General features: G+C 35.3%; 1 long non-coding RNA gene across 1 annotated transcript in view; it reads right to left on the bottom strand.

The window, feature by feature from the left end:
- Positions 5038-18980, bottom strand: part of LOC110268147 — a 37692-nt gene continuing 23749 nt past the window's right edge. The window contains exon 4 of the long non-coding RNA XR_002356232.1: positions 5038-5468. This is a non-coding gene — a long non-coding RNA (uncharacterized LOC110268147). The remainder of the gene's footprint in view (positions 5469-18980) is intronic.

Raw genomic sequence — 18980 nt, 5'->3', positions numbered from 1 at the left:
ATAATAAGAATTAAAGGTAGCAGTGTATTAGCATAATCAGAAGAAGATGCAGATACAAGAGAAGTATAGTTAAAAAAATCATAACCTAGGAATTCTGTCTTATCAAAGACAACATCTCTAGAGACATATAGCTTACGATCCTGTGACATACACTTATAACCTTTTTGATTAGTAGCATAACCAAGAAATATGAAAGGATTAAACTTGAATTCCAATTTGTGAGTATTATAAGATCTTAAATGTGAAAAACACAACCATCCAAATATTTTGAAAAAGGCATAATCTGGAACTTCATTAGAGATAAGTTCATATGAAAAAATATGTGAAATGACAGCAAATATCATTCTATTAATGAAAAAAATAGATGTTGAGAACGCTTCATCCCAAAAGGACAAAGGCAGAGAGGCTATTTCTAGCAATGCTAAGCCAGTCTCAGCAATATGCATGTGCTTTCTTTTGGCTAGACCATTTTGTTATGGTATATGAGGGTATGATAATCGATGCAGAATGCCTTCTCGTGAAGAAATGATTTAAATTCATTAGAGAGATACTTTCCTCTATTATCAGTCTGGAGTGGTTGAATGGAATAGCCAATTTACTTTTCTATGAAGCTTTTATATTATTTAAACACTTAAAAAAATCTAAAATTTATGTGTAAGCAAGTACATACTAGTAGCCTAGAGAAACATCTATAAATGATACATAAAATCTGTATCTATTATGTGCTGTGATTGGGGCATGACCCCACATATAAGAAACTACTATTGCAAGAGGATAATCATAATCATGAGAGGATGCATTATAAGGAAGGGAATGAGATTTAGCCATACAGCAAAATTGACAGAGTGAATTATCATTAATATCTTTTTGAATAGAAAAATTACACCTCCCAAATATTGATTTGACTATTGATAGGGAAGGATGGCCAAAGCATTTATGACACACATCTAATGAAACACAAGAAGCAACTAAAACAGTGAAAAAGTTAGACAGAGATTTATGTTTATGGATGTAAATTCTTTCAAATTTGTATAATTTAAGCCTTTGTCAGCCTTGCCTTGGAGAAGAACCCTCTTGGTATCCTGGGAGAAATAAATGTGATTATTCCTTGCAAAACGTGATACACTTATTAAATTTTGAGTAATGGAAGGTACACGTAGTAAGTCATATAACTTACATTTTTTAAAGGGGTGATTAGATTATCCTTGATATTCTATGTAATTCTGAAGGTTAGATGCATCATTTATGCAATGATTAGTAGCACCAAAATTATCATACCATGAATTGTTACCAATAGATAAGGGGGTTGCAATCATTGCTTTTAGGTTGTGAAAGGAGGAGGGTGGTGGTAAAGCTCTTAATTGATTATTGATTGTAGATTGCTGAGGAGAGGGTTGATATATCTGATCAAATATGAAATATTAGTATGAAGCAACATGACCAAACTTATCATAAATCTCGCACTGTAGACGAATTTCAGAATTCTATGAAAATATGTCTCCACGCATGTTTCTTCCTCCTCTTCCTCTTCTACCGAATTGAGTGCCTCTACCAAGACCAAGGTTAGTAGTCCTTCCAGGATTTTCAAGTAAAAAAGTTTTTTTATTTATGGATTGAGTAGTTGTAGTGTTGGTGAAGTAAACTTTAACCATAGAAGGTTTAGGTTTCTTGTACTTGTCAATAATCTATTCTTGGGTCATCAAAAGAGCTTCTAAATCTAGTATAGCATAGTGAGGGTCTTTAGCAGTGACAAGAGTGAAGAAGGAATGATGGTCTTCACCTAATTTATCAAGAATCATATTCATGTACTCTAAATCTCTTAGTGGAGCTTTTACAGTTGCTAAAGAATTAACAGTTTTCTTTATCTTCAAGAGATAATCAGCAATTAAACCATCCTTTTTGATAGTCTTTAATTGAAGTTGTAGTTGTCGAGCTCTTGCTTTTGTTTTGGATACAAAATGAGTATCAATTCTTGACCAAATTTTATGAGCAAAGTGACATCTAATTACACGATGCTGGAAAGAAGCATGGAAGCATATAACCAAGAATTAACATTATAATCATCTATATGCCATTTCTTGTAGGTTTTTAATTCTGACTTATTAACTTAATCTTCAAGGGAATTATATCTCTTAGGGATCTTTTCTTTTTCTAGATGTTCTTGTAGTTCTTGGCCACAGATAGTGAGTGTAGCAAGATGTCTCCATGTCAAAAAATTATTGCCATTGAGTTTTTCACCAAGAAGCACTAAAAAAAGTTTTGAATGTAGTTGTATTGAGCATTGTGGGTGAATTTTGTACCAATGTTGAAGAATCTTCTAGCGTGCTTTTAGCAAAACTTAATGAGCTTGAGGAATTAAGGTCAGCCACATGGATCAATTGAGCTCTTGATACCATGTTCGAATATTGAAGATGATAGAGAGAAGTTGAAAGAAAGTAGAAGTTGAATGTAGAAAGTAAATAATGAGAAAACAAATATTCTATTTTTTTTCTTTGGTAAGAAAAATACAAATATATATATTGGTGCTGCAGAGTTTAACACTAACTCTAACTGAATGATTAATCTTCTAACAAACTTATAACTAACTTCTATTAAGGAGAACTTTCCTAATTAATTCTTATACTCCTAACAACAACAACCAGGATCCTTAGCTGGGTTGCAAAAAGCTCGGCCTCAAAAGAGGAAGAAGTTGGCTTGGCCAAAAAAGGAAAAGTAAAGACACATTCAAACTCTCAAAAGTAGGAGCATCATCGTCATCCTCAGGAATGTAAACAATATGATCATTAACAATTCTCTTGTCTAGATGAATGATAAAGAGGTCGAGGTCAGAGCAAAAACATAGACTTGGGTTTTCACATTCTCTACAACCTCGTCTAAGACCTTGGTGGAGGCATCTTCCAACTTCTCTTACTTTTGTTTGAGCTTTGTGAGGTCCTTTGTCAAACCCATCTTCTCTTGGTAAAGTTAGGTACTTTTCGCCAGGAATTGCTTCCTCTCGTTGAAAGCCTTAGCGCACTCTTCATCGGCCGAGTTCACCATGTCCCTCAGCTTGGCATCGTCCGAATTTATAGCCACTGTCTTGGCCTCCTACAAAGCGTTGGCCTTCTTTAGCTCCTCCACTTCCCTCTTCAGCTTGGACACCTCCGACTTGAGTGCATTTAGAGGTGCTTCCTTCAACTTCATGATTAAGGCAGTGTACACCCCAATAGTTTGAATGTCCCCATTAACAAGCATTTCAATATTCTTTAACATAGTGGGGTCATCCATGGCAATTTTGCTGCCTAAAAGAATGTACTCCTCAATGAATCCAAGCGCGTCAAAGTTCGGGCCAAAGACGCTCTCAAACTTATTGGAGGGAGTTTCCTCTTCCGAGAAGGCCTAGAGGTCGACTCCGAAAACCAAGGTATTGGCGGCAGTTGAGCAGTAACTGTCTTAGATAGAGGGGTAGGAAAGGTTTCCAAAGTTAGTTCAAGAAGAGTGGAGGTCGAGGTCAAGGTCAGGTCAACAGTGAGGCAGGGGCCGCTCTCTCAGCCTCGAGCTGAGCTAGTTGTCAAGTAGTCCTATTCTTCTTTGCTTGCCTCAACTTGTAGTTGTCAGAGTTATTTACCATCTTTTCTACAAAAAAAATAAAAATTTAGCAATAAAAAATTATATAAAGAAGTTCATCTACAAAAAATTAACTACCTCAGTATGAACATAGCTTGGCTTTGCTACCAAAATTTTCTTTTTGGGAAAGTTTGGAGTTTGACTCCAACACTCTTGGAAGAGAACACGATCAATTAATCTTCATCATCCAGAACCTTAAGATCATGCTTTACTATTGTGGATTCTTCTTTTCAGTATAAGTAGAATATATATTGAGACTTCTCATTCATATAGAAAGATTGGGTACCTTCTATGGGTCGGAAGGAAGTCTACTATTATCTTTTGCTAATAAAAGGTTTAGTAAGGTAAAAAAAGTAGAAAAATACTTTCAAAGAAATTGGGAGCTCAAGAGTTTAGCAAACGAGTTGAAATTTTTTCATAAAACCCCACAAGTTAGGGTGTAGCTAAGTAGGAGTAACTCGACAAGACAACAGTACATCCTGCTTGAAGCCAGTAAAAGGAATCCTAACACCAAGCCTAACAAAAAAGACATTCAACATAAAAGGAAGTGGGTTTTTGACATGTCTGAGCGGGCATAACAAACCCATTCCTTGGGTTCGAAAGACTCTAAAGTATGTTTCTCTTCATCCTCCTGTTTAAAGTAGATCGGGTACTTAAGTCGAAATTTTTCTAGGATTTCTTTATCCATTACAGGCACAACCCCTAAAATAGTTATGGCTACCTGGCACACGAATTAGGATTTCACACAGCTTAACTGGCAAGTGCACCGGGTCATCCAAGTAATACCTCAGGTGAGTGAGAGTCGATCCCACGAGGATTGTCAGACTGAGCAACAATGACTATCCAATTGGCTTAGTTAGGCAAACAAAAAGAGGTTTTGATGGTTGAAATTTGCATAAACAATAGACAAGAAATTAAAGAATGCAATTAAAGGGTTTGGCGTAAAATAATAAGAGAAAACAGTTAAGGATTCAAAACTTTTAACTTTTTCTAGATTAAAAGTTCTTACCAACTATTTTAACAATGTATGATTCATTCCATGGCAAACTATAATGAACTAAACCCTAATCTCTTAGTGATTTAGTTTCCTCTAACCTTTATTAACCGCCACTCTCGTGGTCACTTAATTCCGATTAGAAGGTTAAGTTCAAAAACTAGTTTATGGCCCCAAAAACCCTAATTACCCAAAACTAACAAGATTATATCTCATATATTTCAATTAGTTCATGTAATTAGCAATTTATGAGGAATTTATTTTCAACCTATTGTTCAAGCGAGATAACTCTCTTGAGAATCACAAGAACTCAAGTAGAATAAAGGTCATACTCTCGTTCCACCCAGATTCATAAGATTAAGAACAAAAACAATCCTTAAAATTAAATCAATACATTAATTAAAATAGAAAAGTAATAGTTCTAACCCATAGAAATAAACAAAGTTCCTAACCTTAACCGAAGAAGTTTAGCGGCTCATGACTTACAGAGAAAACTAGGGTTCTGAAAAGTGCGGAAGAGAAAAGATCCCAGATACAAAAGACCTTTTCCCTTTTATACTAACCTAATTTGATACAGAAAATAAAATAAAATAATAAACCCTAAAACTAAAAGATATTATTTGTAAACAAAAATTATAAAAAGAAAATAAAATATAACTAATAAATACTAAATCCACTAAAGAAGTCCAAAGAAGGGGAATTCGGTCAGCGCTGCTGGCGTTAAACATTGTATTGGGCGTTTAACGCGCTAAAGGGAGTGAGCTCATGCATGTTTGAGTCCCTTGCTAGCGCTAAACCCAACCCAGGGGTGTGCTGCCAGCTTTTCTATTTTTAGCTCCAAACTCTGTCAAACTGCTTCGAATTTCACCTGAAATCATAAAACACTAAAACAACTCAAAGCAGCATCCAAAGAAGATTTTTGAACTAAAATTAAGTAAAACTAAATAAAATCTAACTAAAAACAACTAGAAAATGATAAGAAAAAGGGTACAAGATGCTCATGTATCACAACACCAAACTTAAACTGTTGCTTGTCCTCAAGCAACCAAAAACAATGTAGGACCAAGAAGAGAAAATGTCTGAGACTTGAGTTGTCATTTAAGCTCAGGTCTAGTTACTAAATGGGGCTAATGATACTCTGATTCTGGATAGGTTTGGCATCTTACTATCCTTTGAAACTCAGAAGCATTGGTATCCTTCAAAACTAGAACTCAGATGATATTATAGATTCTCTTCTTTAGGCTCTAATTGATTCTTGAACACAGCTTTTTCTTTCTTTTCTTTGGTGCTTTGCACCTTGAACTTAGCCGTGACTCTAAGTGTTTTGTTTTCAAGCCTAACTTGATACACAAACACCACAAGTACTTAACTGGAGAACTCCTTGAGTTTAAATTTCTCTTTCTTTTTCTCCCAGAGAGTGGAGCTTAGAGCCTTAAGCATACTCTGTAACAGCAATTGCTCACGACTTTAAGTGTTCAGTCTCAAGGGTTACTTGATATATTACACCACAAGCATATGGTTAGAGAAAATCACTCTTTTGAGCTTTTAGATCAATTTCGATCCTCCTAACCATTGATGCTCAAAGCCTTGAACCTTTTTCTTTTGATTTTTCTTTTCTTTTTCTATTCTTTTACTGTTTGTTTTGCTTCAAGAATCAACTTTTTTCTTATTTCATAGAATGAATAATACTTATTTAAGTTTCTGTTCCTCAAGAACTAATATTCTTAACTCCAAAATCAAGTATGCACAGTTAATTCATACATTCAAAAATAGAGATAGTGCCACTACATCAAAGTAACTAGAAAACTCATAATATATAACTCAAAATCTCATGCATTATACTACTTCCTTTTTCTTTTGATAAATCTTTAAGCTCAGTGGATGATAGATATCCTTTAAACATAAACATAAAGTACTAAAATAAATAACTAACTAGAAAGCAAGGAAATCCTACTAGTGATCATGCAACAAAAAACAGAAAACAGAAATTAGAATAAAATATTGAAAAATAGAAATAAGATAAGGGAGAGGAGAATGAAACTCAACCACCTCAATCATGGTGGCTGCTGCTCCCTCCGGAGAATCATCTCTAGCGCTTCAGCTCCTCTATATCGCGCCCTTGCCTCCTCTGTTCTTCCATCAGTTGGTGGCGGAGAGCAGAGTGATCCTGATGCTCTATCCTTAGCTGATCAACAGATAATGTCAACTCCCCTATGGATGTGGTCAACTGGTTCCAGTAGTCACGGGGAGAGAAATAAACTCCCTAAGGCATCTCCGGTAGATTTTGTGGATGCGGTAGAACTGGCTCCTACTGTGATCCATGCCCGAACTCTCTAGTTTGAACGTGCTCCATACCCTTTTTTGTGATCGGCCTATCAACATCGATCAGGGTATCTTCCACAATGTGAGCTCCAGTTGCTACACATAGGTGGCAGATAAGGTGAGGGAAAGCCAGTCTCACAGAGGTGGAGGTCTTGTTAGCTATCCTATAGAACTCCTGAGGGATCACCTCATGCACCTCCACACCTCATTGCCGAGCATGATACAGTGAATAATCACTGCTCATTCTACTGTAACCTCAAAATGGTTACTCATAGGGAGGATGGAACGTTGGATGAACTCCAACCATCCTCGAGCAACTGGCTTGAAAATATGCCTACCCATCTGGTATGGCTGACCTCTAGAATCCCTCCTCCATTGAGCTCCGGGGAGACAAATGATGCATGAGCATCTTATACCCCTTTTTTTAGTTATTTTTATATTGTCTTTACTTAGATTTTATTAAGTTTTGTTATATTTTAGTGCAAAAATCACTTTTGGATGCTACTTTAAGTTTTTCTTGTGTTTTTATGGTTTTAGGTGAAATTCAAGGCAGTTTTGAGAAGCCTAGATTAAGAACGAAAAATGCTGGCAGCTCCCCCCTGGGCGCTGAACGCCCACCTGGAGTTCAACGCCAGCAGGGGGCATGAGATCAGAAGTGCTTCCCCCTCTCTGGCGTTCAACGTCCAATCCTGGCGCTGAACGCCAGCATGCAGTCTGATAAACCACTATTTTATGGTTTATCTTGTGCTCATTTGAGTGGTTTTTATCAATTCTTTACCCACTTATTCATATGATTTGCATGGTTTTACATTTTCCTTCCTAATCTTGTGCTATGATTGAAAATATGTTTCCTAGGCCTTTAAACTGTCAATTTTAATTATCCTTTATTACTATTCGATGCCATGATATGTGTGTTAAGTGTTTTCAGAGATTACAGGGCAGGAATGACTTAGAAGATGGAAAGAAAGCATGCAAAAGTGGAAGGAATACAAGAAACTGAAGGAACTGCTAAAGCTGTCCAGCCTGACCTTCTGGTACTAAATCTACCATAACTTGAGCTACAAAGGTCCAAATGATGTGGTTCCAGTTGTGTTGGAAAGCTAACATCCAGGGCTTCGCAACAATATATAATTTACCATAGCTTCCTTGACGCCAGGCAACACGAACGCGTGACTTGGCAAAAATGCAATCCACGCAAACGCGTGGACGACGCCTCCGCGTCACTTTGTCGCGACCTGAACATAACAGAAATCGCTGGGGGCGATTTTTGGAATGTTTTTGACCCAGTTTTCAGCCTAGAAAACTTAGATTAGAGGCTATAAAGTGGGAGAATGCATCCATATAACTCATATACAACATACTTCAAATACACAATTTTAGGTTTTAGATGTAGTTTTTAGAGAGAGAGGTTCTCTCCTCTCTCTTAGGATTAGGATTAGGATTTATATTGGGATTTAGGATTTCAACTTCTTCTCAGGTTCAATATTTCTTTTATATTTTTATTTATTCTAATGCTTTTATTCGTATCTGACTCATGTTACCAATTTGGCTTATGAATTCTTCGTATTTAGATTTGAATGTTTTATTTAATATAATTTGAGGTATTTCAGATTTGACTTTGCTTTGCTTTATTTATATGAATGCTTTTAATGTAATTTAGATATTTTCTCCCTTTTGGCTCTGGTTAAGTAATTGGTGACGCTTGAGTTATCAAATAAAGCAGTGGTTGAAATTGGGAGTTGCTGATTAATTTGAGTTCCAATAACTCTAGCCTTTCCAAAGGAAAGACTAGGACTTGAGGATGAAATTAATTAGTCCACTTGACTTAACTAAGTGGGATTAAAACCCAATTCTCATCACCATTGATAAGGATAACTACGATAGGAATTCCAGTTCTCATACCTTGCCAAGAGTTTTATTAATTATTCATTTATTTTTCTTATCAATTAAATTACTTATTCAAACCTTTTAAAAACCCAAAATTCTACCTTTTTCATAGCCAATAATAAATCATACCTCCCTGTAATTCTTTGAGAAGACGACCCGAGGTTTAAATACTTCGGTTATAAAATTTTATTGGGTTTTGTTACTTGTGACAACCAAATTTTTTGTATGAAAGGATTCTCTGTTGGTTTAGAAACTATATCTACAATGCGATTATTTTCATAAAATTCTTTACCGACAGAAATCCGCTCTTTCAAAATGGCACCGTTGCCGGGGAATTATAAACGTGTGCCTTATTATTGGTTATTGTAAATATTTTTTTCAAAAAAAAAAAATTTCAGATTTTTATTTTAAAATTTTTTATCTTATCTTATCTTAGTTTTAAATTTCAAAAATCAAATCTTTTTTTTCAAAAATCATATCTTTTTCAAATTCTTATCTTATTTTTTTTTTCAAAAATCATATCTTTTTCAAAATCTTATCTTATCTTTTTTCAAAAATCATATCTTTTTCAAATATTTTTCTTTTTGTTAGTTTTTGTTTTTATTTTCCCTTACTACTATGAACTCTCACCCCTTTGGCTATGAGTCTGGTTACAATTATGTTGCGGGAAGAGGATATTTAATGACAACTTGCATCAAGGATGGGACAATCAAAGATAGGCGGAGCCACAAGGACTTGATCAACCCTCATGGCAACAACCACCTCCAATGGACTATCAACAGCCATTCTGTGATGCATATCAAGGCAATGGCTATGGTGAGCAACCTTTTGATTACCAACAATCACCACCATATGCCAATGAACTGCCTCCTCAACATGACTTTGGACCACCATACTCACAAGCCCCTTTCCGCCATTTACCTCCATATGACCCTAACCCTCAACCACCATACCAACCACCTTATGAGCCATATGAACCATATATAAAACCACCCCAATTCCAACCCAATTACTCCCAAGAACTACCACCTCAATATTCAGCATCTCCATATCCATCAATCCAAGAGCACTATGATCCTACTTATGATAGCCGAGCGCAACAAGAGTCAAAGGATCGTTTCAAGGAGACAATGGATCGACTCAATGCAACCATTCAACAACTAGGCCAAGCAATAAGCCGACTAGACTCCCGACATCTGGACACTCAAGGAATTCCCATGGCTTCATATGGAGAATCTACTGAAGAACGCAGCATGAAGGAGAAGCTAGAAACTCTGGTGGACAATGAGCAGCATGACTTTGTATTGGAACAATTGGAGGAAGCCGTAATCGTTAAAGCGGAAGAAGTGGTCGAAGACTTAGGAGATGCGGAACCTCCATGGGAAAGCTCAGTCATAGAACCCCCTTCTAAGGAGTTTGAATTTGTTGTTGAGGAGGGTGTACAACCTCCAAGGCATATCCTGGTTGAAGACTTGGAAGAGGTTGATCAAGAGATGGAGATTAAAGAAGACAAAGCACAACCTCTCATGCCCTTGGTAAGTAATAAAGAAGAGATTAATTTGGAAGAAAGCTACCAAGAGGAAGAGATTGAAATTGAAGAAGCTTGCAAAGAGGTGGAAGTTGTCAGAGAAGGACACAAGGGAGTGGAGCTTGCAAATTCATTAGAAATACCTCTCCCAAAGCCATTATCGTCCAACACAACGTTCAAGTGAGTAAAATTCCTATCCCTATCCTTTACTTTCCCACTTGAATATGGGCTACTGGAGACGGATGGTCAACTTAGAGCTCGTTGTGGCATTAAGAGTAAGAGGAAGATGATTAGTGGTTGGAGTTGTCAAGCAAGGTTCAACATGGTTGTATGCTCCAAGTTGAAATGCAAGGTTTGGTGTAAAGCTCAATTGAATGGGTCTAGGAAGCTGTTTGGATTCCTTAGTGATAATTTCAATTGCGTGCCACCCGGATGGAATCATGATAATCAATAAGAAGACGGGTGCAAAAGCAAGGTTTGGGACCCCGGAATTCAGTCTAGCAATCAATACTCTTGGGGCCTTGTCACTTGCTTTAACTTGCTTGAAGGCTTTCTGCGCCTAGTTTGGGATCCTGGAGGCCATTGGAATTCCAAACATTGGTGGAGATTTTTGGATGAATACAAGCACAAGCCACCATAATAAGGAGCTCATCAAATGTCCAACTTAAGGACTTTAACCAAAAGTGCTAGGTGGGAGACAACCCACCATAGTATGATCGTCCCTTTTTCAATTTAATTCTATTTCGTTTTGTTTATTTTTGAGTTTTATTTTATTTTATTGAACCTGGAATTATTCATAATATCTGCATCAGCATCTGCATACTGCATTCTGTATTTTGCATTTAAAAAAAAAGGCACACGACGCGACAGCGTCGCTGACGCGTCCGCGTCATATGTGCGTTGGGAACAAAACAAGATTGAACAGAAAGTCACGCGAAAAGCGTGGCTGGAGGCGTGCCTTCGGCACAAATATGATCACGCGACCGTGTCGCTGACACGTTCACGTCGTTTGCGAAATAGCCTCCCCACGCGTCCGCGTCACCCACGCGAATGCGTGGCCCTGTGAAATTGACGTAAATGGGTGTATGGCAGTAAGTTATGATGGAGTGGGGCTGGAACGGTGCTAGAAGCACAAGCCTTACCACCCGAACGCGTGCCTCATGCGTCTGCGTCGTTTTGCAAATATGGTCATCCACGTGATCGCGTCACCCTAGATTTTTGGCAAAAATGCATTTAAACAGAGAGTTGTGCGTACGCGAGGCTGCTCTCGCGCCACTAGCACAACTCGAGTCACGCGTCCGCGTGCCCCACACGTCCGTGTCACCTGAACTTATCGCACACCACGCGACCGCGTCACCCACGCATCCGCGTCGCCCGCGTCGCACAACTTATCCTGATCAGCGCCAATTATCTTATCTTTTCTTTTCTAATCCTAATTTTTTTTCTATCTTTTCTTCTTTCTTCTTTCTTTCTTACTTCAACTTTTTAACTTCTCATCCCTCTTCACTTCCATTCTATTTTATTTAATTTATTTTCATACTTTCATCCATTGTATTTTAATTTTGGGTATATTTTTCTTTTCTTTTCTAAAATTATTATTTTTTCATTGGTGTTACAATTTTCTCATTCAACTGTTACATCTTTTTGAATTATTCTGGTGCTTCATGACTTGTTTTATTCTAATTGGGTATTATTATTCATAAGTCAATGCTAATTTTTATAATACTGATATTCCTTTTGCATTGATATGCACTTACACTATTTTGCATTACCCACACCCTCTTCCCCATTGTTGCAATTCTTGCACTATTGATATGCCGTATGCTTCTACTGTTTTCTCACTTGCATGTTGTAGCTACCATGTAATTGAGACCCTCATTATTTGGCATTAACCCACCCAGACTTTATTTATTTTCTTATCTTTATTTTTAGGTTATTTTTTCTTTTTTTTCCTTTTCTTTCAGGCTGGCCACCGAGGAAGGGAAACAGAAAACTTTTACATGGGGTAACAGACAAGTCCATCTGTACAATCTTTGGAGAAAAGCGTCAGTTGGAGCAACCCGTCCACTTGCACATCTTAGCATGCACCGAGGACGGTGCAATCTTTAAGTGTGGGGAGGTCGATACCGATCTCTGTGGGTTAGTACCTTCCTGTCTCAACACCAATGTTTTAATTTTCATAGTAGTTCATTGTTGCATTTACATGTTTGATTGCATGTTTGCTTGATTTTGTGCATTTAACCACTACTTGGTTAAAGTAATAATTTCTTTTTCAAGAAACTTTTTATAGCATTTCACTAATTTGAATTAAAACTTTTTATTAAACTTGTTTGAAGAAATATTATACTAGAACATGGTTTAAAGCTCGAACACATAAAACCAGTGAGATTTTGAGCTTATTTGATTGGTTGCATTTTATCAACCAATATTTTATTTATTTGGTGTGTGTTTTTCTCTCTAAAATTGTGATCTTTGTCTTGCTTGATTCTATATTTTCATGGTTTGATGTATGCATGCACTTATATGATTGAGGCCTTTATTTCACTGAGCTTACATACCCATATGGCCTTACCTTTCATTATCCTTTGCAAACCAATTTTGAGCCTATTATACCCCTTTGTTCTTTATTTTAGCACATCATTAACTCTAAGCGAAAAATAATAATGTCCTTAATTTGAATCTTTGGTTAGCTTAGACTAGTGAGAGTGCTCATGAATTAAGTGTGGGGAAAAGTGGATTTGGAAACATTTGGTTTGAGAATTGAGTATGTTAGAATTTTCTGGAAATGTGAAAGAAATGTTTAGGACATGTTCATGCATTCAATAATTTAATCATATGCATTGAGAAAAACAAAACAAAAAAATAAAAAAAATAAAAAAATAAAATAAAATAAAATAAAAGAGAGAAAAAAAGAAAAGAAAAAGAGCAAACAATAAAAAGGGGACAAAATGCCCAAAAGTAAATGGTGAAAGCAATGCATATGTACTGTACTCAAAATCGGATGCATGAATATGTGGAAAACATGGTTAATGGATAGTTAGATGTGGTATTATGATTACATGAATTGTCTAAAGTTAGCTGGAAAAGTTTAAGTTAATTAAGGATTCAGATTTTAGTCCACTTGGCCAAATACAATCCTACCTTGACCCTAACCCCATTACAACCCTTAAAAGACCTCTTGATATATGTATCTATGCATTAAATTTTTGTTGATTGTTAGATGAAAAGCAAGCCTTAGAAAGCAAGGTTAGTAGAGAATTGAGAGAATCGAACCTTAAACATATGAGTGATTAGAGTGTATACACTTCCAGTGAGGGTTCGATGCTCGATTCTTTGTTCCCGGCTTTCACGAGCTATTTTCTTCCGCAAGTTCACTTGTACTTTATTTTGTGATTTGAATTAGTGAAATCCAGTTCATATTTGTTCTTGAAAGATTTATTTACTTTTAACCAAGTAGGTAGAAACATCTTATCATGTAGTTGCATTCATATAGATAGGTTGCATTTCATACATTCTACCATTCCTCTTCACCTGAACGTAACAGAAATCGCTGGGGGTGATTTCTGGGCTGTTTTTGACCCAGTTTTTGGCTCAGAAAACTCATATTAGAGGCTATAAAGTGGGGGAATGCATCCATACAACTCATATACATCATACTTTCAAATACACAATTTTAGGTTTTAGATGTAGTTTTTAGAGAGAGAGGTTCTCTCCTCTCTCATAGGATTAGGATTAGGATTTATATTAGGATTTAGGATTTCAACTTCTTCTCAGGTTCAATATTTCTTTTATATTTTTATTTATTCTAATGCTTTTATTTGTATCTGACTCATGTTACCAATTTGGCTTATGAATTCTTCGTATTTAGATTTGAATGTTTTATTTAATATAATTTGAGGTATTTCAGATTTGACTTTGCTTTGCTTTATTTATATGAATGCTTTTAATTTAATTTAGATATTTTCTCCCTTTTGGCTCTGGTTAAGTAATTGGTGACGCTTGAGTTATCAAATAAAGCAGTGGTTGAAATTGGGAGTTGCTGATTAATTTGAGTTCCAATAACTCTAGCCTTTCCAAAGGAAAGACTAGGACTTGAGGATGAAATTAATTAGTCCACTTGACTTAACTAAGTGGGATTAAAATCCAATTCTCATCACCATTGATAAGGATAACTAGGTAGGAATTCCAGTTCTCATACCTTGCCAAGAGTTTTATTAATTATTAATTTATTTTTCTTGTCAATTAAATTACTTATTCAAACCTTTTAAAAACCCAAAATTCTACCTTTTCCATAGTCAATAATAAATCATACCTCCCTGCAATTCCTTGAGAAGACGACCCGAGGTTTAAATACTTCGGTTATAAAATTTTATTGGGTTTTGTTACTTGTGACAACCAAATTTTTTGTATGAAAGGATTCTCTGTTAGTTTAGAAACTATATTTACAATGCGATTATTTTCATAAAATTCTTTACCGGCAGAAATCCGTTCTTCACAGTCCGTTTCACAATCAATTTGGCCTCCAAGTGGATTTAGCACTTATTAGTTCTATCTTATTTTATCTTTGTAATCTTTATTTTAAAATAATATATTTTAGGCTAACATTTATTATTAGGTTAGTACTTAAAGGAGAAGATTAATTAGCTTTAGGATCTTCATCCTCCCGCATCTTTTCAAAACCCTATTTTCTTTGTAAGTCATGACCAACTAAACCTCCTGGTTAAGGTTAGGAGCTCTGTTTATTTCTATGGATTAAAATTATTATTCTTCTATTTTAATTAATATTTGATTCAATTCTAAGGTGTTGTTCTCGTTCTTAATCTTATGAATCTGGGTGGAAGGAGAATATGAGCCTTATTCTACATGAGCTCTTGTGATTCTTGATGCGTGAGCATCTTGTCAATCTTTTCCTAGTGAATTTGCATCTAAATTATTGAATTTAATTAAGAATTAATTATATTTTAGCCACTATGGATGCTATTTTGAGTTTTGTACAATACTGTTTATTTTAGGTAGCATTTAGCGGAATTTGATGGAGTTTCTGCAGAGAAAGAGAAGAAGTCAAAGAGATGACCAGCGAATACCGACGCGGACGCATGGCTCACGCGACCGCGCAGAATGGAGGACATCGCAATGACACGATCGCGTGCCCGACGCGAACGCGTGGACTGGAATCTGCACAAATGACGCGAACGTGTGGACGACGCGGACGCGTCACATGCGCCACGTGCAGAAAAATGCTGGGGGCGATTTCTGGGCTATTTTGACCCAGTTTCTAGCCCATAAAACACAGATTAGAAGCTGCAGCATGGACAATTCAAGTGGTCCCCATCCATCCATTGAAGATTTGATTATTTAAATTAATTCAAATTTAAATTCAAATTTTAATTCTAGGAAAAGATATTATTTTAATTTTTAGTTTTAGATATTAGATTTTAAATTTATTATGATTAGTTATAAAAGGAGGAAGCTTTCCTTCCTTTGGAGAGGTCCAGGGGAGATTCCACCTCATCCCATCAGGGGAACATAATTGACAATCCTAATTTTCTCTCTTTTCTATGAGTAACTAAACCTCCACTGTTAAGGTTAGGAGCTCTGTCTATGGATTAATTTTATTGCTTTTTCTATTTTAATTCATGTATGAATTTATAATTTAAGAATTGTTTTCGCTCTTTATTTTATAAATTTGGGTGGAACGGAAGTATGACCCTCTTTCTATTTGAGTTCCTGTAAAACTTGGAAAAGCTCTTTACTTGAACAACAGCTTGAAAACATATTCTCCTAAATTTTAATTATTTGGACTTAACGGAATACGTGACATATAATCCTTTTATTTTTGTGTAATTAGAATTTTTGTGGCATATAAACTGGAATTTGATTATCACCCTCTAATTGGAATTAATTGACCAAGGAATTGGCTGTTGATGAATTTTAGAGGAGACTAGGAAGGTCTAAGGAATTAGGGTCTAGTCACATATAGTTTGCCATAAATTAAATCCTACATGATTAAAATAGTTAGTAAGAAAAATTAATCCGGGAAAATAGATAACTCTGAAACCTTAACTGCCTTCTCCATATTTTATTCCCAACTTATTTATTTTACTATTTTATTTTCTACACGATTGAATATTCAAATACTTTTTTCTGTTTGTCTAACTAAGCCTATCAAACGCTATTGTTGCTTAATCCATCAATCCTCGTGGGATCGACCCTTACTCACATAGGGTATTACTTGGTACGACTCGGTGCACTTGCCGGTTAGTAAGTGTGGTTGTAAATTACCGCTCCAAGTTTTTGGCGCCGTTGCCAGGGATTGACTGTGATTAACAACTATTTGTTGTTTGATTGCTTAGATTAGATAATTTTTTTATTATTATATTTTTTATTTTATTTTATTTTATTATTTTTTATTTTGCATTTTTTTAAGTTAATTTTTTTCTTTTCTTTTACGTTAATTTTTTTCCTTTACGTTATTTACTTTCTTTTCCTTCTCGTTTAATTTTTCTTTTTTTTTCAAAATGATTTTCGAAAAAAAAATCATAAAATCATAAAAATCAAAAATATTTCTTGTTTGAGTCTTGAGTCATGTTATAAGTTTGGTGACAATTGCATCTTCATCTTGCATTTTTTCGAAAATTTTCTTGCATTCATAGTGTTCTTCATGATCTTCAAGTTGTTCTTGGTAAGTCTTCTTGTTTGATCTTTGCATTTGCATATTTTGTGTCTTTTCTTGTTTTTCATATGCATTCTTCAATTCTTAGTGCCTAAGCATTAAAGAATTCTAAGTTTGGTGTCTTGCATGTTTTCTTTGCATTAAAAATTTTTCAAAAATGTGTTCTTGATGTTCATCATGATCTTCATAGTGTTCTTGATGTTCATCTTGACATTCATAGCATTCTTGCATGCATTCATTGTTTTGATCTAAAAATTTCATGCATTGCATCATTTTAGTGTTTTTCTCTCTCATCATAAAAAAATTCAAAAATCAAAAAAATATCTTTCCCTTTTTCTCTCTTAAAATTTCGAAAATTAGATTTGACTTTTTTAAAAATTTTTAAAATCTAGTTGTTTTTATGAGTCAAATCAAATTTTCAATTTAAAAATCTTATCTTTTTCAAAAATCAAATCTTTTTCATTTTCTTAGTTATTTTCGAAAATTTTAAAAATATTTTTCAAAAATCTTTTTCTTATCTTTATCTCCTAATTTTCGAAAATAACATCATCAATTAATGTTTTGATTCAAAAATTTCAAGTTTGTTACTTACTTATTAAGAAAGATTCAAACTTTAAGTTCTAGAATCATATCTTGTGATTTCTTGTGAATCAAGTCATTAATTGTGATTTTAAAAATCAAATCTTTTTAAAAACTAATTTCTATCATATCTTTTCAAAAATATCTTCTTATCTTACCTTTTTCAAAAATTTGATTTCAAAATATCTTTTCTAACTTCCTAACTTCTTCTCTTTTCAAAATTTGTTTCAACTAACTAACTAACTTTTTGTTTGTTTTTTATCTTTTTCAAAACCACCTAACTAACTCCCTCTCTCTCTCTAATTTTCGAAAATATCTCCCTCTTTTTCAAAAATTCTTTTTAATTAACTAATTATTTTAATCTTTCATTTTAAAAATTTTCGAAAATTACTAACCTTTTTCTAAAACTATTTTCGAAAATCATTAACTCTTTTTCAAAAATTATTTTCGAAATTTTCCTCTCTCATCTTATTCTATTTATTTATTCATCTACTAACATCTCTCCCTCACCCACCAAGAACCCCCTCTTCCATCTGTGTTCGAATTTCTTCTTCTTCTTTTCTTCTACTCACACTGGGACCTCTATACTATGGTAAAAAGGACCCCTATTATTATTATTTTTCTGTTCACTCTTTTTTATATGAGCAAGAGCAAAGACAAGAATATTCTTGTTGATGCAGATCCAAACCTTATGGAAACACCTATAATCCATCATGGAGAAATCATCCAAATCTCTCATGGAAGGATCAACAAAAGCCTCAACAAGGCTTTAATAATAGTGGAAGATACAGGTTTAGCAATAGCAAGCCTTTTCCATCATCCACTCAGCAACAGACAGAGAATTCTGAGCAGAATCCATCTAGCTTAGCAAATTTAGTCTCTGATCTATCTAAGGCCACTGTGAGTTTCATGAATGAAACAAGGTCTTCCATTAGAAATTTGGAAGCACAAGTGGGCCAGCTGAGTAAAAGGATCACTGAAATCCCTCCTAGTACTCTCCCAAGCAATACAGAAGAGAAGCCAAAAGGAGAGTGCAAAGCCATTGACATAAGCACCATGGACGAACCTGTAAGGGAAGGAGAGGACGTGAATCCCAAGGAGGAAGACCTCCTGGGACGTCCAGTGCTCAATAAGGAGTTTTCCTCTGAGGAACCAAAGGAATCTGAGACTCATCTAGAGACCATAGAGATTCCATTGAACCTCCTTATGCCATTCATGAGCTCTGATGAGTATTCCTCTTCTGAAGAGAATGAGGATGCCACTGAAGAGCAAACTGCCAAGTTTCTTGGTGCAATCATGAAGCTAAATTCCAAATTATTTGGCATTGAAACTTGGGAAGATGAACCTCCCTTGTTCACCAATGAACTAAGTGATCTGGATCAACTGACACT

Source organism: Arachis ipaensis, chromosome B10, assembly GCF_000816755.2.
Source record: "Arachis ipaensis cultivar K30076 chromosome B10, Araip1.1, whole genome shotgun sequence".
In the NCBI taxonomy this organism is placed as follows: domain Eukaryota; kingdom Viridiplantae; phylum Streptophyta; class Magnoliopsida; order Fabales; family Fabaceae; genus Arachis; species Arachis ipaensis.
This window is presented reverse-complemented; position numbering and strand designations above follow the sequence as displayed.